The sequence below is a fragment of the Pseudopipra pipra genome, chromosome 1 (genome assembly GCF_036250125.1).
Source record: "Pseudopipra pipra isolate bDixPip1 chromosome 1, bDixPip1.hap1, whole genome shotgun sequence".
Taxonomy (NCBI): domain Eukaryota; kingdom Metazoa; phylum Chordata; class Aves; order Passeriformes; family Pipridae; genus Pseudopipra; species Pseudopipra pipra.
In genome coordinates this window covers 3,589,327-3,610,941 of record NC_087549.1, presented here as the reverse complement: position 1 = coordinate 3,610,941, position 21,615 = coordinate 3,589,327, and the positions used below count along the sequence as shown (strand labels likewise).

At 41.3% G+C, this 21,615-nt stretch overlaps 1 long non-coding RNA gene across 1 annotated transcript; it reads right to left on the bottom strand.

The window, feature by feature from the left end:
* Positions 1-20,341: 20,341 nt before the first annotated feature.
* LOC135415674 (uncharacterized) lies at positions 20,342-21,315 on the bottom strand. Its single transcript, XR_010431235.1, has 2 exons — positions 21,201-21,315; positions 20,342-20,448 (listed from the first exon to the last, which is right to left on the bottom strand). It is a non-coding gene; the product is annotated as an uncharacterized LOC135415674 (long non-coding RNA).
* Positions 21,316-21,615: the final 300 nt, after the last annotated feature.

The window sequence follows — 21,615 nt, the reverse complement described above, 5'->3', positions numbered from 1 at the left end:
CAGTCCATCTTCCTTGTGGTTATGTTGGACTGGGAAATTCGGTAGCGGAGATGGGAACATGTTCCATTTTCCAGTGGCCCACCCTACATGGTGTTCACCTCCAGGACAAAAATGTTTGTCCAGTGCTAGCTCAGTTTTTATCCTCTTGCTATACAACATCGTGTTCCCTCCAGGGCTCTGAGTCAGTATCTGCTGTAGGTTTAGATGTGCTTCCTGCCTCTTTTTAGACATTTTCGGTGTAGAGTTCTCCAACCAGCTCACCTCTTTTGACTTTGTGAAGACAAACAAGTGTTTCTAGATGGAAATTAATCTGAAATAAGTCATATATCTACCTCAGGATGAGATGACCGGCACTCTAGAGAGAGAGAGAGATCCTTCTGCACTGACTACTAAGGGACCCCACACAACAACCTCACATATAGAACTTTGATTTCATAGAATCACAGAATGGTTTGTGTTGGAAGGGACCTTAAAGATCATCTAGTTCCACCCTCCTATTTCATCTGTCCTGCCCTGATGACCGATGGGAAAGAGGAGGTATGTGGCTGTATCTAAGCCAGACACTAGGGGTGGTAATAGGCCAAGGCAAGAAAAACAAGGAATTGGGTGCTTGGACAGTCCCTCACCCAAGTTCCAGTTTTAGTCATGGTACATAATCTGAATAGTGGTCATGTTGGGGAACGCAGGGCAGAGTGGGAGGAATTCCAAACATGGCGAAAGATCTACAGCCCTGAATGACATCTTTTCACACCGGACAGGACATTATTGCACTGGACTTTACCTTACCACACTGGATTTGACACTACCCTGAAATGGACAGTTATTCCCAGTTGTTCCCCAGTTGTTGCTGAATTGTTATCTTGATGTTTGTACCCCAGTTGTTGTTTTAAAATTTTTACCCTCCATATTGTCTCCCTCATCCCCTCAGAGTTTTCCCGCCTTTTTCCCTGTTTTCCCGCTCCTCTGCCTGCGATTGGTTGAAGTTTGCTGCAGTGCAGAGGTAGCTGTCATTGGCCCTTTCCCCCAGAGACACCCAAACTCCTCCCCTTATTACCCAGTCACCCAATCACCCTCTCTCCCAAGCTGTCAATCCCTTGCTGCTCCCCAGTTCTGAATCCTCCCCTCAGACCTACCCTATTTAAGTCCCTAAGCTCCTTAAATAAATTGGCATTGCCTCACGAGATCTCTACTGTGTCTCGAGCCCTTCTTGCAGTGCCCGATCCCTTTCCTTTCCCCGCGGGTCGTGGCATGGTCATGTTCTCAAATAGCACAAAATAGCACAGAATATAACTATATTTGTAGGGCTAATTATTTTGGTGGTGACAGATGTAAAGGCTCTTGTCTGTGCATATGTCTATTTGCAGTGTGTGAACAAGATGTAGAACAAACTGGTTTATACATTATAAGATGTAATGGAGTATATAAACTTCTTCCTCATCAGTATAGGAACCAGTGCAAGTAAATGTTCTTGGACCTGGCACTTTCCTTGGCCTGGGCTTTGGAGTCACCTCTCAAAGAGTTTCTGAGAGAGTTTAGGGGTTAACATGGCTAATGATCATCTGTAACAGGTAGTTGGATATGGTCACACTGTTTCAGAGAGTAAACCAGCTTCTTATGGACACGGTGACAGAAAAAGGTTTGATGTGTGTCTAATTTTTTGCTAAAAAAGTAACCATGCTATTTGTAGTGGTAACTCCAGTAAAGCGTCTTTGCCTTCAAAGTACAGAAAACTCCTTCCTTTCTTCCTTTCTTCCTTCTCAGATGTATTGCAAATGTTCTGTCTGTTCAAAGAGTAAACTAAAGTGCCAATGGCCATGTTGGGTTTATCATATCTTTAAACTGCTGAAGGTGGGAGAAGTAGACTTCAGGAAGATAAACCATCATTTGTTCTCATACCTAGAGTTGCACCTTCTGCTGCTGAAATGTTCCGGGATGGAACCTATTGACTAATATTTCTGTGTTATCTGACTACACTTTGAGATAAGAAATATTTAATATCTGCCTGGTAAAAAATCAGTTTGTGGAAAAGTGGTATTCAGTTTGAGATTAAGAAAATTATATCTAGAAGCCTTTATGTATATATCTATCTGTGCAGTGCATATCTTTTATTCTAGTCAGTGGATATTTAGTAGAACCCCCTGGAAGAATTTAATTGAGGGGTTTGATTGAGTTGCCCTCAGGTAGGCAGCTTGTGTGGTTTGAGTTATCTTAGAATATCTCAAGGCATTCAAGCTTATCTGGAAGATGTGATTCAGGATCCATGCTCCATACCCTTCTGGAGAATCAGCAGGAGGCCAGGTGGATGCCTTCCAGGACATTGCAAACATCCCTACTCACCTGCACATGGGCAACCAAACCAAGCTGTTGGCATCTGGCTGAAGGGAAGCTGAGCACTCCCTCAGACACCAGTGGGAGGTTAGATCCTGACTGCACATGGAGTCAGGCACCTTTGCATGTCTTAGTCTCAGCTGGAATCCCATCCAAAATGTTGATTTCTGGAGTATAACTCCAGTGGGAAGCAAATTTTGCTCTTAAATTGAGTTCACTTCAGATTGAAGTTTAGGAGGTGGTACCTTTGGTTGGGTTTCCAGTTTGCAGTAACACTTGTAAGAATTGTAGGAATATGATCCTTCTAAACTGCTTTAAAACACAAATTGCCTCACCTCAGTAAGCTGCAAATGCTTCTATGATACTTTGCATGGTGGTTCTTAATGTGGTTGGCCAGTAGATGCAATGTGAAAGTCTAACCATGATGGCAGTGAATTTCTTCTTTTTCCTGGCAGTGTAACCTGGAAAGAGGGGGAAGATCTTCTCCAAGAGTGTAAGTGCATTAAGTGCATCCTGACATCCAGCAATGTCAGATACCATAAGTGTTTTGTGGCATCATGTAATGTTGCTAAAACTGTTCCATTCAAAGCAGTTCTAAGTGATGACAAAACCAAGATCTGTTGAGAATAGTTGAATGCTTTTTTATTTTTTGCTGTAAAGTTCTTTTTCCAATGTCAACCTCAATCATTTCAGCTCAGGAATACAAAAATTGAAGGCTGTCCTGCAGATGTCTGGCAAGTGGCTTCCTTTCTGATTGATTTTCTTTATTGTCCAGTTGAAATCTGCGAGTAAACCTCCCAGCAGCAGACTGTGGAGAAAAGTGTTGTGAGTTGGATAATACCATAGATTATAGGATATGGAGTAAAGTGAATGGACAGCAGAGACAACATCTGCAAGGAAACACAAAGAATTTCATCATATTGGGTTAAGGCTGTGAGTCACCACACAGCTGCATGTAAAATGCAGGGAAGAGGCAACAGTTTTGTGGGAAGCTGGGTGCAAGTATATGCCAGAAAATAGGAGAACAGGACAGGAACAACTGCAGAATGGTGCTTTGTGAGGTTAAGCAAAATCCTATATAAATTAAATATAAATGATTAACTGAAAGGATTATTTTCTTTTACAGATACATGATCTGAGACTCAGAGAGGTTGGGGATTAGTCCAAAGTCACACGATGAGTCAGAAGCTGAACTGAGAGTGCCTAGAGGGGAAACTATGGTCCTAATGAAAAAAATTACCCAAATTTTCCAAACTTCAGTGGAACTAAAACTTTTTCCTGATTTCTCTCCTAACTTCTGCTCCTATATCCTGCTTGTCAGATCTTTCCTAAATTGCTCCATTTGGAAAAATCCTACAGGGAGTATTGACATAATTTATCATTCAGATGAAGATGGTGGATTAAATGGAGGAGATAGATGGATTACATTTGAAGTAAGTAGTGTTAACAAAAGGTTCATATAAAGAATCATGTATCCAGCTGAATCCAAAATCTATCAATAACAACTTGAAGAGTATCTGCAACACCACATTCAATGCTGAGCCCTGTATCAAGCAGCAAACTCAGCCCATCTTGCTCTTCTGATATAGATAAATAATTTGTGCAATTTCATTTAACTTATTTTTATGTGATGTTTCGTAGGATAAATAAGAAATTTTCTAAAGGAAATTCAAACCATTGATAATTGGGTGGAGGAGAGTGGGTTGCAGAGCCTGTTGGTGCACTTGGGACTGACACCTGGCAGACACTGTCATTTTGTTGAGATGAAGCCTAGAGCAGAGGGATTTCTGAAAACTGCACTTTAGGTGGTTGAGGGATCTGGGGGAAAGGAGGTTTAGGGGAGACCTCACTCTCTACAACTCCCTGACAGGAGGTTGTAACCAGGTGGGGGTCAGTCTTTTTTCCCAGGAAAACAGCGACAGGACAAAAGGAAGTGGCCTCAAGCTGGATAGGGGAGGCTCAGGTTGGACATCAGGAAGAATTTCTTCATGGAAAGGGTTGTCAAACACTGGAAAGGGGTGCCCAGGGAGGTGGTGGAGTCATCCCTGAAGTGTTCAAGAAACAACTGGACATGGCATTCAGAGCTATGGCTCAGATGACATAGTGATGTTCGGTCAAAGGTTGGACTCAATCTTGGAGGTTCCAACCTTAATGATTGTGTGATTCTGCCAGGGCGAGATTGTCACAGTGGCCATTGCTGTCCTGAAAATACCTCTTGTATATGAAGATATATAACCTGCTTTGACTATATGGATGATTCCAAAGCAGCTTCAAATCAGGACCATTCAAATCAATTTGAATGATTTCAACTCAGACAAGATTATGCTCCATATCTCAGTAATTTGTTCTGCTAATTTCTCCCAGCAGTAGGAGATGGCTCCAGCATTTTGGAAGCAAATTCAGGCAGCTGAAAAACCTTCACTGCCATTGTTTTGTTTGATTGGTCATTTATGTATATTTACAACCAGGGACGCATGATGCTTCACAGATGATTATAGTTCTGAGTGAAATCCTGACAAGAATAGCTAATATGTAGGATGGCTTGATTTCTTTTCTGTTCAAGATCCTGTAAGACAACAAAAAATATTTTTCTTAAACTGAAAACCAAAATATTTTCAATCACATGATACACAAAAGGAAAAGAAATAAAAAAGAAATATTTTTTAGTAAAAGAAACCTGTGCCCAGTGTGTAATGTTCTGGTTGAATTAAGAATAGAAAAGCAGACACAGTATTTCTGATGAAGAACTTGATTTTGTAGAACAGCTGAAAAGAAGAAAAGAATCTTTTATTAATAATTTGTTTTTTACTATAGAAATGAGATTAGAAGAAAGGGATGAAGAACAGACAGTTTATATTTTGATTTTTTTAAATGTTTTCAGTTAAAACAGAACTTTGAATGCTGCTTTCTGTCTCTTGTTTGCTTTGTGGATTTCTATTTTAGTACTAATTCTTCACAGGTTCCTTTCCTTCAGCATATACACATTTCTTTTTTCAATAAAGTGCAGATTTTCACACCTATGTTTTTAGCATTTAGTACATTCTAGTCTTTTAGAATAAGGACATTTAATTAATATTTGCCTGCAGTCATCAGTCAGTCATGGCTGGGCTCTATCCACATTTGTTGCAGGCGCGTTGGTGGCTAAAAAGGCCAATACGAGATAGGCATGTCCGGTTGCAGAAGGCACAGCAGAAAGACTCCTTAGGTGGTGTATTCTGCAAGGCACGATTCTTTCTGCGTTGTCTTTTCTCCTCAAGGGTGATCCTGTGTGCTTTCTCAAAAGCATCCAGCAGCATTATAGATGGTGTGTCTCCAGGCCTCCCGATTGGAGGCCAGAGTAGACCAGTTATGGTGATCAATATGGCCCAGGCTGAGATGTTGTTTTAGGGAGTCCTTGTATCTTTTCTTCGGGGCTCCTCTCTTGCGGCAAGTTCACCCACAATGCTTAGAGAAATTGTATCCTAAACTGCTGAGTTTAGGATATGCCCACAATGTAATTCTGAGCACAGATCCCAGATTTTTTATACTCCTTAATGTTATTTACAGCAGCAAAACTCAAATTCCTCACCCTGACATTTTCAGTTTGTGTCATTCCCTTCTCTTTGCAGAAGGCTGGGGAGGGGCTGAACTGGGTTGCTTAGACCATCTTCTCCAAGGTGGGAGAACTGAGGATTGACTGTGCTGTTGGGACTCAGTTCACATCTCTTTTGGAGTGGTTCCTGCTGCCAAGCCTTGGGCAGTGAGGATCAGTGGCTGTCCATGGCTTAGCAGAGTTCAGTGTCATTTTTTTCAAGACGGTGTGTCTGTGCTGATGACTCACATATTGAAATGAATGAGGATTCTTCCAACACTTTACTGGGGCAGGAACCACTCCAGACATAATCTTTCACCCCAGGATAGCAGTGACCCAGGTCTCTCCGAGCTTATGGGGCCATTTTTGTCCTAAAAGATTTGATGACCAAAAAATCAACTTTTCCCAGGATGACTCTCAGTGAACCTAAGGGGGTATGTACCACCTGGTCCCATCAGGATCTACCTCTTATAATCACAGAGTCATAGAATGGTTTGGGTTGGAAAGGATCTTAAAAATCATCCAGTTCCAAACCCCCGCCATGGACAGGGACACCTTCCACTATCCCACGTTGCTCAAAGCCCCATCCAAACTGGCCTTGAACTTCTAGGGATGAGGTAGCACAGCTTCTCTGGCAATCTGTGCCAGGGCCTCATCACCCTCACAGCGAAGAATTTCTTCCCAATATCCAATCTAAACTTGTCCTTCTTCAGCTTAAGGTCATTCCTTTTTGTTCCTTCACCACATAGACTTGTGAAAAGTCCTTAATAATCTGGTCTGATGCCACTGCTGGCATTGATAATTAATTACCAGGGTGGGTGTGAGAGTTAATAACACACCAAAGTCCTGCTTGTTGCTTAGACATTCAAAACTCTCCACCATGTGCAATATTTAGCAGAGACTTCTCATACCTGACAGATGTACTAAAAGAATGGAGTAATTATTTGTTTCAAAGATGGTTTAAATGAAGCAGATTTTGCTGCTTTGTCTGAAAAATATAAAAATATTAACATATCCAGTGCTAAAAAGGATGGCTAATAGATACAGGTCAAAAGGTACCTTTGGGTCTCTATCTTTTTTTCTTAATAGTAATGTTTTCTAGCTAGGAATTTTTATCTCTATTTTCTTCTGGAAATTGTCATATTCTGAAAAAAGCTTCTGATGCAGGCGCAGAGTCTGGGAGATTTTAATTTTGCTTAAATGAAAAGTGGATATAGACTGGTAGTGATAGCTTTCAGGGAAGGGAAATGATTGTATCATAACTGTGGGGAAAAAACAACCAAGGCACAATTTTTATGGACCTACATCTGGCACCTTCCAAGGCAAAACCATGACAGAATCATGATCAATAATTGCAAGGCTTCAGATCAGTCCTGGCTAGGAGAGCTTTTCTGAAGCCATTGCAGGGAGTCACAGGAAATTAATGGCTTTTTTTGTTCTGTAGCTTTTTTGAAAATAAAACATTGGACATAAGAGAAATTCATCTGCATTGTGGGGCTCTCCCCTCTCCTCCTTTTCTGCTTTAGTTCTTTGCCAATCACTTCTCTTTAAATCCCTTAAGGGCTGTAAATGGACACATTGTTGTGTGTGGCTTTGACTCTACCCAAAACCTGACTTCATTGTCCATGTGTGGCACAGACTCTGGGTGACATTTATCTCCTGCTGGGCATCCTGTTGGCCTCTTATCCCTCATGCATTAAATCCAAGCTTGGGCACACGGGCCTTTCCCTGTGTTTGTATGTGTGTAATTGTAAACACGGAGCATCCAGCACAATCCATCACTAGCCTTGCTGGGACTCCAAGCTCTTGTTATAGCACAGAAAAAAGAGCAAAAGGACAGATGTTTGGCTGAACAGCCAGATGAATGGAGGGGAAGAAAACCATGACTGAGGAGGATGGACTGGAATAACGGGATTTGTTCAATTATAAAAGAGAGGACAGGTCTCTACACTCTGACGAGGACAAAAAGATTTTCTTCAGTCTTCAGGGAAAAAAAATAATCTATTGGGAAGTAAGTACCTGTGGGTGATACTTGCTCTATCCATCACTGCCGGTTTCTAGCTACAGGTTATCAAATAACTTGAGAAATTACTCAGGTGTCAGTGGTGCCTTCAGAGCAGATTAGGGCTGTGCACCAGCTGCCAAGAGTTATCAGCCTATATTTTAATACCTTCTGGCTGGTCAGTGAAATATTGGTCTCTCAGATGAGCTCTAAGTGCAGGAGGATGGCCAGTGTTCCTTAAATTAGTAGAGAATGGCCAAGGAGGTACCACAAGGATTCAGAGGAGTTTGTGAAATGTTGAGAAAGGTAATATTAGGTGAAAACTGCTCCATCCTTCACGACAAGGCAGTGAGCCAGCAAAGTGCTGGCTACCTAATTGCTGGCAAAACCTCACTTTCTCAAAGGAGGGATGTTTCCAGCTACAGCTATTACTTACAGACACTTCTCAGACACCACCTTAAGGAGGAAAGATGCTGTTTATGTGGGAAAAGAAACACTGTCAGAGGGAAAGGCATCAGCTCTTGTGGAGTAGAGTATCTTGGAGTTGTCCCCTGCCCTTAATTTCTCTAAGCTGTATCAGTGAGCTTTGCACACAGAGATTAGTGAAGCCCTGCTTTGTATTGCACAGCTGTACTGAGCAAATGAACAGGACTGGGGATGAGGAAAAAAATAATAAGCAGTTCTATAGCTGATGGCAGGGCTAGACTGCCTCCCATCTAAGGGTGCTTCTGGTTATATTCCTTATGCCTCAGGGAAATCCTGTAGGGTAGATTGGTTTTAATTTTCACTACTAATTTTCAAATAAATACATCTCAGCAATTTTAATGAGAATTCAATTTTGTTAACTAGTCAGAGAAGCTGAATCAAAGAGAGTTTGAATGCCCCAGGCTCCTCTCGCCTTGGCTTATAGAAGACACTGAGTAGGCTGGGGTGAAGACCATACCCTTGTCCCCATGCAGGAGCTGGTGAGACTGAACCACTGTTCTCTGCTCCTGGTGCATGATAGTTCCCATGGCAGCAGTTTGAGAGAGGAACTCAGGGAAATGACGTTGTCCTGATGGAAATTTTTACTTGATTAAAAAAATACTTTATCAGAAACAACAGTCCCAACCAAACTTGGTGTCCAGTCATCATAATGTATCAGTCAGCCTCCTCCTACTCCTGAATCTGCAACTCAGATTGGTTTTCTAAGGGAAAATATGACTTTTTGTTCCATTGCGTATGTAATATTACCATATTAGTATGCGATGAATTATCAACAGTAGTGGCAACAGAAAGGAAGGACAAATGTTATTTATGAATGGGACTGCAACAATTTCAATAGAAATTCAACAGGGAATGGTGTTCAGTAAGAAGTTCCCTGCCATCAAATATTATTTGGGCAGCTCTACTGTCAGTCTCCTTCTCCTTTATTTCACTTGCAATGTTATTTGCATGATGGCAAGTGAAGGCTGCAGGTAAGGGCTGTGTTCCCTCACCCCACCAGCAGTGGGTGAGATCTCAGGTACTGATGTGGTGCTCTGGGCTTCCCAGGTATTATCCTCGAGCCCAAGGATGCAGAATGAAGAATGAGCACAAGTCAGCTGGGAATATACCCCAGGCCCCCGCTGTTCTGAACTGAGTTTAACCTGGTTGCTCAGAAATGGAAAATTCTTCCACGTTTTGGCAATGAAACACCTCTGAAGTGAATTCTTTGGGCCAGGGTTTGATGGACGTGACGATGTGAAAACTTCTAGTGGGTTAAGAGGTGTCTCATACTGTGCCTGTGGTGCAGTTCTACTGCCTTCATGAACATTCATGTTATGGGGAGCAGAGCCTGAATCTTTTCATCTGTTCATCTGGAATAAATCATGCAAGCCATCCAACCCAGATTTCTCTTCTTGTTACTTCTATATAGATCAAACCTCATGCGGTATGTACTGCCAGCACATGATAGAATTATTTGAAATTTATTTAACCTCTGGTTCACTAGTCTTACCTAAAACTTAATTATACATGGAATCAACCAGTCCTGTCACTTTCCCACACACCCAGCACAAGAGGCTGATTTATTGTTGCTCCAAACTCATTATGTCGTAAATAATTTTATCTTCCTCGGCCTCCACAGAGACCTTCCCTACAAATTAATATTTAACATAAATGTTTTATGAGAAATAAATTAGAAGAGACCAAAACATGTTTTAGGCATTACGAACTACTACCCAGGAGTTTTTATCCAAAGGCAACAGGTGGGCATGAAAGGAACCTGTAGCCCCCCATTGCTGCAGAATGAGACAAATTGCTCCAAAATGACCCTTTGAAAGTCACTATGTTTAGTCTAAACTGAAAATCCCTAAATGCACTGGGGTTGCTAATTATTCATGGCAAGGCTGCTAAATATGTAAATTTCTAATTAAAATATAAATTAATCCTCACAAACGAATACCTGCTATCTGCAGGATGATGAGCAGAAGTTTTATGCCATTAATTAATGTTATCGCCTATTAGCTTTATTTACATAAGTACATAATTCATGCTGCTTTGCTTTTTCTGATATGTAGCAGTTGATTTTTTTTTCCTGTAGTTTCACTCTAAAATAATTACTATTCTTTTGAACTTTCCCTGTGCATTTTAGGCTTTTTGTGTTGCCTTTTAGCATATTAGCAAGTAAATTGAAGGTATTTTTTCTTTATTAACTCTATACTTTTTGTCATGGGGTAGGAGGAGAAAGAGTTGGAAATTGCTTTGAAACATCCCAAAATAAAACAACAGTCAATACTCATTATATTCAGAGTCTTGATGGATTAGATAATTATTTACCGTTCCTAGCTTTGATTTTTTTTATGGGACATTTGAATAGAATATAACGGTTGCATTAAGAGATTATAAAGTTCTTTTTGGATTAATAAAGCATTATAAGAACACTGGCATTCAGCTTGTAGGTATGAATATGTATAATGACATTGTCTGCACTTCAGGCTGGTTTTCTAAGGGAAAATATGAGTTTTTGTCCCATTGTGTATGTAATGTTAGCACATAATAAATAGTATGTAAAGAATTATCAATAGCGATGGCAACAGAAAGGAAAGACAAAAGCTATTTATGAATGGTACTGTAACAATTTCAACTGAAATTCAACAAAGGAAGCTGTTCACTGAGAAATTCACTGTCATCAAATATCGTTATTTGGGCAGTTTTCTAGTTTATATTTGTTAAGTGCCTTTTTCAAACTGTTCTTTGAATGTAGCTGATGGATTATTTTTCCCTCTTCAGGTGTGGCTGCTTGGAGAAAAGCATCAACCATCACAAATTCATAGCAAAGCTGTTCTCTGACCTGCCTCTGTCTTGTATTCCTCCCAAGGGGCAGCATTGGATCCTCTTTCTGTAGGGAACATTTCCTAACAACAGATGGGATAAACAAGCATTTTCCTAAGCAAATCAAGAGAGAGAATCCACTTCAGCCTTTCCCACTGGGATCAGTTCCCACTTTCCAAATGCCACATGCAAGCTGCTACTCCAGCCTGGGATTTGTTCCCCTGCCCTGTGACTCGTGGAGCCTGGCTTGTTCCAGCCTCCTGTTTACTGATCCCGTTAACTTTTATGGCGTAATAGTGGTAAATGTTTATGGCTGGTCTTTGCTGGATTAATCTTTAATGAGCTTTTTACTAAACACAACTTCACGCTCTCTGACCAGAATCTTGCAGGAACCCACAAGGCATTAAAATGCAAATTCACACCACTCCTGACTAGAATTAGCTTTTTGAGAGCAGCAAGCACTGGTCAAAATGACAATCACCTACTTTGATAACAACTTAACCCCACCCCAGAAGGAACCTACCCAGGATGGGACAAATCCATAATGAACTATTCTATGCTGAAAATTTTTCTCCTTCTTTCCAATTTTGATAATCTATGTAATGGGAAAGCAATGAAAATAGGACTATCTGAGTTTATTATCAAGCATCTCACGGGGTGTTATATCACAGTGCCTGCTGAGATCTGCACTTAAAGTGAAAAAAGAGGACTTCATTTCACAACAGGAGTTTGGGATTTCTTAGTACAATTTGGTTTGGTGTTTAAGATTGCTTTTTGCCTTCACTGTGTATGAGCCTCATTCGAGAGTTGCTGTTATTTTAAAGTTTTCTCTTTTATTTAAACCAATCTTTGGGATGTGGAGGAGAGTTCTTGAGGAACTGGCAAGTCCAGGATCACTTCTCAGAGAAGAGCTTGTGGTGCAGGTTGTAATAAATAATACTGATCAAAGAGCAAATTCATTGTATCTTCCTCCAACATTCTTGTACCTATTTAGACAGCTTGGAAGTTTACATCCTACTGGAATATTAATGCAATGGTTCCAGCAGACTTTCCTGCCAGTACCATGCTATGGAATCCTATGCATGCTGGCTTACAGTGTTATACTGAGTTGTACATTGACAGCTAAATCCAATTCACATTCCAGCCCCTCTTGTTGTAGTGATCACATCCTGCTATGGCCCTTCTCACCCGTTCTAAATAGTCCTTCTGGTTCCATTGTTTTTGTAGGATTTACACACAGGTAACATTCCATGGCCTTTCTTTTCTCTTTTAGATACTGCCTACACCCTCAGCTCTTAAAAATCACCATAGTTCAATGGACTGTAGTGGAACTATGTCAATCAAAAATGTTTAAAGGACTGGCAAATTAAACTCCTTTAAATCTATTTTAATGTGTTGTTCCATTCTTACTTTTTAATTTTAACTTTCTGATTAATTTCTCATAAAAAGACCAGCAGTCTTTTAGACCAGGAATGCAGTGAATACAGTTCTGTGGATTTTTAAATGCAATCAAAAATGTTGTTAAGGCACCATTTGGTAATAAACACCTCATCAAATGACAAGAAATTCCTTTCTATGCTGTACGTGATTTGTGAGACAAGTTCCAGACTGCATGGAACAATGGGTCACAGGTCTACCCAGAATGGCAGGTTTAGGCTTGATATTAGAAGAAAATCTTTACTGCGAAGGTGGTGAGACATTGGAACAGGTTGCTCAGAGAAGATGTGGATGCCCCAGGTATTCAAAGCCAGGTTGAATGGGGCCCTGAGCAACCTGGTCTAGTGGAAGGTGCCCCTGCCCATGGCAGGGGAGTTGAAACTAGTAGATCTTGAAGGTTCCTTTCAACTCCAACCATTCTGTGATTCTGTGATTGTGCTTAAATAAGGAAGTTCCACCCAAATTTCAAAATCTGGCTCATACTTCACTTGAGTCAGCAGTACCCTGGCAGCTAGGAGGGCCAAGTGTGTCCTGGGGGGCATCAATCAGACAAAGCATCACCAGCTAGGTGAGGGGATTGTCCGGCTCTGCTCTGCACTGGGGAGGCCTCACCTGCAATATTGGGGCAGTTTTGAGCACCACAATATAAGGAAGATATTAAACTATTAGAAAGTGTCTAAAGGAGGACAATGAAGATGGTGAAGGGCCTGGAGGGGAAGTTGTGTGAGGAGCGGCCGAGGGCACTTGGTGTGTTCAGCTGGAGAAGAGGAGACTGAGTGGAGACCTCATGGCAGTTACAACTTCCTCAGGAGGGACAGAGGAGGGATAGGCTCTGATCTCTTCTCTGAGGGAACCAGTGATAGGGCCTGAGGGAATGGCCTGAAGTTGTGTCAGAGGAGGTTTTGGTTGGATATAGGGAAAAGGTTTTTCACCCAGAGGGTGGTTGGGCACTGGAACAGGCTCCCAGGGCAGCACCAAGCCTGACAGAGTTTAAGAAGCATTTGGACAATACTCTCAGGCACCTGGTGGGATTTTTGGGGCTGTCTTGTGCAGGGCCAGGAGTTGGACTTGATAATCCTTATGAATTCCTTCCAACTCAGGATATTCTATGATTCTAATATGCAGAAATCTTTTGAGCTCAATGAAGCAGCTGTTTGAAAGTACTCAGCTGCTGCACTTTCTAGGAAGCACAGTAAAACAAAAAGTAAATCATCATTCACTATAAATTTCTAGAGACTTAAATTATCCAGGAGTATCCATACTTGATTAGAAACTTCCTTTTTGTTTCTTAAAAAGCAACAAAGAGAGGTTTTTTTCTTGTGGGTTTTTTAGTTTTGTTTTGTTTCCCCTCCCCCATAATAGGGATTCTTCTGTATATTATTCTGAAGTAGTTTTGCTGCTTATGTGGTGCCTTTCATCTGCAGTTCTCAGAATAAAAATAACCAAAAATTCTGTTGCATTTATTAAGGACACACTTTTATCAGTCTGAATGTACTGAATAAACTAATCTGAACTATATTACATTTACATGAAATCAACATTTCTTACTGTAATAGTACTCAGAGCACAGACCGGGATGTGTTTGCAGAGAGTCAAAGGCTTCCTGCTGAAGTCCAAGCAGGGCTGTGACACTTCTGGTGTTGATTTGATGTTACTGAGCTGTTCCATGCTTTGTTAGGAAGATCAACCTCCTCGTTGTTGCCTTTCATGTTTCCATTCCTCAAAATGTCTGCCTAGAAGCACAGATATCTTCTAGTCTAATTTTTTTTTTATTAAATGGTAGTATTGTCAATATGCTATTCATGATACATTGTCGTGAAAAAAACCCAAAGATTTAGAATTTTAAATATGGCTTTATTTTTTAAAGATAGATTTTTACAGTGCTCATGTCTAACCTTGAGCTGGTTGCTAATACTGTCTGTGCACACAGTGAGAGTGAGGGGAAATGGGCTTCTAGGCGCAGTTCATCATATGTGTTTTAGAAAACAGCCTTAGGGAGTCTGACTCCTACATAACAAAATCAGGTGAAATTGCCCTGCATTTTTCCAGGCACATGAACTCTCCCTTTGGCATCCTCACAGAACTGTCAGGAATGCAGCAGGTTTACACATGGATATGAATTCAGGACGGCATGTCATGATGTAGGAAAGCTGGTGGGGGAGGGACACAACAGAACTTGTGCTCAATCACAACTGTTTGAAATGACATTTGGAAGCAGCAACAGGCAGCACTTAACATTTACGAGGAATTGCCTCCCTGCACTCCTGGGGCACTGAGTGTTCATTGCTGTCTGTGTGGGAGGGGTGTGGTGCATGGAAAGTGCAATTTGCAGCATATATTTACTGTTTCTAAAGGTTTGTTGAATGCCAAGAGATTCTTTTTGCTTTGTTCCTGGAGAGGGTTTTTCACTTGCAGAGAGAAAAATTAGCAAAATATATGTAGAGTGAAATGTGGAGGTGGAGAATCCTTTATCCAGAATTATGATACTGTTTTAATCTGATTTACCAGAAACCACATGAACTCTGTTAGATTCTGATTTTTTTTGTTGACACATTATGCACTGAAATTTCCCCTGTTGGGCAGTTGCCTGCACATCCAACTTTATTCTTCCTGCTTCTGTCTGCCACCAAGGCTGACGACAGAACTTTGCTGCTCCATGTAAATAAAGACAGCAGAACGTCAGCTTGTAGATTTAGTCTCTTATAGTGATTGTCCACTTCTGGAGATGTCCCCTCCATATTCCCAACCTGGTCTTGGGAACAAGTGGAGGAAAGAAAGTTAAACCCTTGGATTCTCAGTGTTTTGTAGTGGGATGCAACTATGAGCCAGTTTAACTGAGCAGACGTGCAGCCTGCTTAGCATGACACCATACCCCACAGTATAAATGATTCGTTGCTATAAATTTCTACATCACAGACTTCTATGTCCCTTCAATTGCAAACTCCACATTAGGCCTGTCTACTTTTCCCTTGGTTATCGTAAAGGCTGGAGGGCTCAAAAACCCTCAGGAGCATTGCAAGAACATGCAGGCAAGGCTGCAAATCTCCCTTGTTGTCCTCTCTGTCTCTGCTCATGGCCAACTTCCCCAAGGAACCAGACAGAGAAAGTTGTCCTTTTGGTGTTTTTTGAACTAGCAAACAAATGAGACTTAGACTTTTCAAGCTGCATCGGTTGCAGAGAAGCACAAGAAAATTCTTTGTGAATGACTTCAGTTATATCAGCCCAGCTCAGGGTGTGCAATTCTGAGTAAAGGTCAGAGCTACTCTGAAAAATTAGTGTCAAAAGATGTCTTCAAGCTCTTTCACCAAAGAAACAGCACACTCTGGACCGTTCTTATGCAAGCAACAAAAATCATACTCAGGTGGAGAGTCATAGAAGCATGTAATGGTTTGGGTTGGAAGGAAAGGACATCTAGTTCCATCCCTCTTCTATGGGCAGGGATGCCACTCACTACACCAGGTTTCTTCAAGTCTCATCCAACCTGGCCTTCAACACTTCCAGGTATGGGGCAGCCACAGCTTCTCTTCTTCTTCTTTCCTTCTGTGTCAGGGCCTCACCACTCTCACAGTAAAGAATTTCTTCCTAATATCCAATCTAAACCTGTCTTCTTTCAGCTTAAAGACATTCCTCCTGTCACTACATACCCAGACGAGGTAAGGAAGACCCAAGACCTCTCCATCTCTGCTAGTAACGCTCCTGTGGGTGCAGCCATGGATCTAGTTTGCCTTCATTGCTGCAGTGCTGCACTGCTGACTCACGTGCAGCTTGTTGCCCCCCAGGACCCTCAGGACCATGCCAACAAAATTTATCCTGAGAACATTTTCTATTTTCTAGGTTTTCTTTTAGAAAAATTACATAAAATGTCAAAAACCTCTAGATATAATGGTAAACTTATATTATATTCTGGCTGAAAATAATGATTAAAAAGCCAAGTTTTATTCCCTATTCATCTTTGTCTAGTCACTTGGTACTTGAATGATTCTTCAACTTTCATATCTAACCTTCTGTTTATAGATGCAAGCAAACAAATGACTCAATTTCCAGGAAATCTGGGCAGCAACAATTTGCTTTATTTCTCTGGAAAAAGAAAACCCCACTCAAGTTACCAATATCACTGAAAGTGCTGCCTCAAACAGTTCTTGAACAGGTAACACCCATCTCCTGATCAAGCCTCCTGCATTATTGGGTTTATTATTTACTGTCTCTCCAACACTTCAGGCTCTTCAGGTGTAGAGTGCTGCAGTCATTCAGGAGAGTTCAATAAAAAATGGAAACAACTCCGTGGGAGGTTATCACAGGACATTTGCCTACTTTTTATTGAAGTTTCAAGTTTTATGACAGTCTTCAGTTTACTTTCCAAAGATCCTTGTCTTTCATATGAGACTGCAGAGGAAAAGCTGAATTTGCTAATAAAATATTTCTTGTGCGTCATTCAAGGTTTTTATAGACATGAAATGTGGACAGTTCTGACCTGAAATAAACATCAGTGAGGCACTAGAGCAGGTGCCCAGAGAGATTGTGGACTCCCCATCCCAGGAAGTATTCAAGATCAGGTTAGATGGGGCCCTGAGCAAGCTGTGAAAGGTGTCCCTGCCCTTGGCAAGTGTTTGGAACTAGATGGTTTTTAAGGTCCCTTCCAACCCAAACCATTCTATGGTCAACACATAGAAAAAACATTTTGGCAGTTCCCAGTGACCTACCTGTTTGTCATGTGAGAGCACAATCCCTCTGCCCAAAGCCAGACTAGGTGTTCCTCATGCCTGACTCGTCCATCCTACCACAGCTGACTGGTAGGTGTTCATGTGTGTCAGTATGAATGATGAAGTCTTCCATGGATTTCTTATACCCTCTTCCATGAATATCTTGGAAACTTGTGTGCCAAACATGACTGTTGCTTCCATTACCCACCTCTCCCCATTACAATACTCAAGGCCTTTCAGGGCAGGAAAATCATGGCATTTTGCTTGTGTCTTAATGAATATTTTTATTGCAAGCCAGGAAATAATCAGCTGTGTGAGCTGTGCTTCGAATTAAAATCTTTATGCTACAGAAGAGGACAGTTGGTTTTTTCCCTTGCTCTGTTTGGTTTATCTGCATGGAGGTTTAACATTTTTTACTCTGCCAAAACAAATCACTTTCCGTGGTGGGATTCTTTTTTTCTCTTTACAGCTTGGACATGTAGAAAAAAAATGTAAGAGCAATCAATGCCAGCTGAAAGATGGATACATCCTCTATTGAGTAAACAAAGTTACTGTGTATTGGCAAAAAGTTCCTTGCATTGGATTCTTCATTGGACTCAAGTTCCCAGCCCCAATAAATCAGTATGCTGGACTTCTACTTAGTCAATGTTTCTAGACAGCAATGAGAGAGCATCACATGTTAAAGTGTAATGAATCGTATCAGTAAGTAAGCCTACTCCCAGCCTGTGCTAGAATCTATCAATATAACAAAGTGGCTGTCACCCTGATGTGCAGATAGACAACTCCTTTAATGGATGGGTGCATCCTCCCCTCCCCTGTGAAAATACCCTGAGCTGGCAGAAAAGGAAAGTAAACCTCATTTTTTGCCATGGGCCTCTGTTTGAGGCGTGTACGTCAAGAAGAGAAGGTTTTGTGGGGAGGAAGAACGGGGGACTTGGATCGTGAAACAGCTTAAACCACCCAAACAGGAGCTTTTAACCACCTAAATCTATGAGGCTTGGAAATCCTCTTCCCACACTGATAGGCCAGAGTCTGTTTTTATCAAGTACTATTTCTGATTTTAATTTGGGTCAGCAAGATTCCTGAATAGTCCAGGGTGGAATTTTTACCCTAATACATCTAGAAAAAATGAGATTAATTACATCTGGTGGGGCCCAATGGCTAGACAGCGATCACTGTGTAAAGTAGTCATGTCTCTTGTAGACTGCTGTATTAAGCAGGGTGCATATGATTAAGCAAGAAGAGCCCTTCATGTCCAGAAGACTTAGTTTGTACAAAGTAGGCAAGATCTGGAGAGGGAAGAGCAGCAAAGGGGAGGTCACCAACTTTGTTGGTCAACACAAGCTAGAGTCAAACACAGAACTGCTCAGTAGTGGACTGGTCCTTTAGCTGTTAGGTTGTGCTACCTTTCCATCAAGATTAGAGAGGTGGGGAGAGAATGTCCATGAACTCTTTATTTCCTCCCCAAAATTCTTTGAACAGCTAGTGTTTAAAATGACCTAGATGAAGATAATGAATGTCAGTTGGGAGTCAAGTCCTAATGAGGTTATAGAAACTTGTGTGGATAATTTTTGGCACCTGTGTCCTCGAGGCTGGGCATTGGATGGGGCCAAGTATTAATTTTTGGTTTCACAGTCAAAGTGGATGATTTCTTAGTATAACTGGCAAAAAACCCAGTCTGTTGTTCTAGTGCATATTCCCTTGAAACCTGTCAATGTCATCAAAGCTCTGCAGTTGTTTTGCTGTAGGATCAGCCATCTCCTGCTTAATCAAATTGTGCTGCTTTGTCCTCAGGCTCTGTGCAGGGAGCAGATGGCACATTTGTGTTTTGCCACAAAAATGGTTGGCCTCATCCTAAGGGGGCAGCTGGCAAGAGACATGGTAAAGGTTAAACTCGATGCTCTTGAGTCTCTTTCCAACCTTAATGATTCTATGATTCTAGAAATTACCATTACCATAGGAGATGCTCAAATACGGTTTGTGGTGTTCATTTTCTCAGAACCTTGTTGGCATAACCAGCAGGTACCACACTGGATGTAAGTTGAGCTTTTCTTGAGAATAACAACTTCATCATGAATAAAATTGGGTCCTGTTTCAGGACACCCACTGCAATCTTCTTTAAGCAGAGAGTGGTGGCCATGCAAAGATGAACCTGAAGGAGAGGATGACTTGGAGAGTGAACAATATTCCTGTACATGAAGCAGAACAGCCTGAGGTGCTGATTGTCCTTTTGCTTAAGCAAACAGAAGTATGAAACTGTCTGGGGAACTCCATTGACAACTTCTAGGCTTGTGACTCAGTTTGGCAAAGCTCACAAACCCACTTGGTCAGGAAATACTAGGAAAGGACATAAAACTCTCATCACCTGCACCTTGTTTGTGAAGGGGAGTAATTTTTGAAGATAAAATTTTAAGGGTGCTTGGTAGAGAGTGCCAAGTGCACTCTCAGGGAATACCGAATTGCTTAATTTCCTTTCAAAGATTGCCCCAAAGCTGATTCTGTTAACTAAGGATTCTTTATGCTCAGCCCTGTGCTCAGTGACTCATTTTGCCCCAGAGGATCACAGCTGCTACTTGAATTCTTTGCAGAACTTCTCACGTGTCTCCAGGATATGCATTATCAAGTCATTTGCAAATCAGAATGCAGACCTTGCACTGGCACCAGGAGCCAGAGAAAAGCCAACTGCAAGATACAAGCACGGGCTGAACTGTGGATATTTGTACAGTTGCAACAGGTACCAGATGGAGTCTTTGCATCATATTCACATTCAGCTTCAGATATGGCAAACTTGGGTGTTCCAGCCCCAAGCTTAGAAACACACAGTCCACTAAGGCCAAATCTGTGTTTGGATGGATGGGAAACAACACATTTGAAAGCTAAAAGCAAACGACATTTGGGAGGCTGATGTTGGGGAACTGTTCTAGCCTTTAGTGTCTGAATAAGACCTTTCAGCTTCTCTGTAGTCTGTTGAAGGAGGGTTGAATTCCTCAGAAGAAGGCAAAGGTGTCCTTTTGTCAATTCTTAAAAAGTTTTGTATTTTCTGTCAAGAGTCACCTTTGCTCTGCTTGAAAACACAAGTAGAAGGACTCAGCCCATGAGCACAATTCCTCACTGACCTGCAGAGCATAGAAACAGAGAATACTGAATTGGAACAGACCCACAAGGATCATTGAAGTCCATCTTCTAATATGCAGTTGCAGTAGACATCAGTGGACTGCATCAGCTGGTGTCTCAGACAGCTGAACTCCCTGGTGATAACGTTGATAAAGCAATCCCAGTCCCTTGCTCCCACTTCACAGATTTTTCCTAACTGGTCTCAGTGGAAACTTCTTGACACCTACCCTGCAGATTTGGTGGTTATTCTGCCATGATAGTGCTTTAAAAAGCTTTGTTCTATAGCAGAAATGAAGTTTGACATGTGCAGGTCTGACTACCAAGGGAGTGCCCTTCCCACAAGATTTCAATGGGTCTGTTGCCCTCATTACCATGCTTGTGGCAACTTCAAAAGCTGTCATTTGTTTCTGTCATCTGTCACAGAATAAATAGTTTAATTTTTTCCATGTATTTAATTAATCTTGCCTTTTATTTCTTCTCAAAAAGGCACTTTGATTTTTTATTTATTTATTTATTTTAAATCTATATCCAGAAAAATCCTATGAGTGTTTCATGTGAACAGATTCCATATGCGTCTGCTCCTGGACATTCATTACCACTGTATGATAGTTCAACAGAGCCAAATGGAGGGGTTTTTTAATTTCCTGACTGGACATATACAACTGAATTAAGGACTTTTAGTGGTGGATAAGATTGAAGCATTTGAATGTTTCATTTTGAATTAGACCGATGGGATGAGGAGACATGCACTTACTTTTCTGAAGCTCCTTCACAAAATCATGGGTAGATTTGCAATAGGTGGAGCAAAAGAAGATGAGTAGTACTCCTTTTCTGCTCAGGAGATCCATCCACTCTTGAGGCTGAACAGAAGAATGAAGCAACAGTAAGGGAGAACATAGAAGCATTGAATCATAGATCCATAGAATCATAGAATGGTTTGGGTTGAAAGAGACCTTAAAGACCATCTAGTTCCATGGGCAGGGACACTTTCCACTAGACTGGGTTGCTCCAAGCCTCATCCAACCTGGCCTTGGACAATTCCTGGGATGGGGCATCTGCAACTTCTCTGGGCAACTTATGCCAGTGCCTTACCACCAGATTTTGGTGTGAGTTGAGAAGTATTAGGGAAGAAAGAGAATCTAAAAGCTAAAGGAAAGCATGCAAAGGCA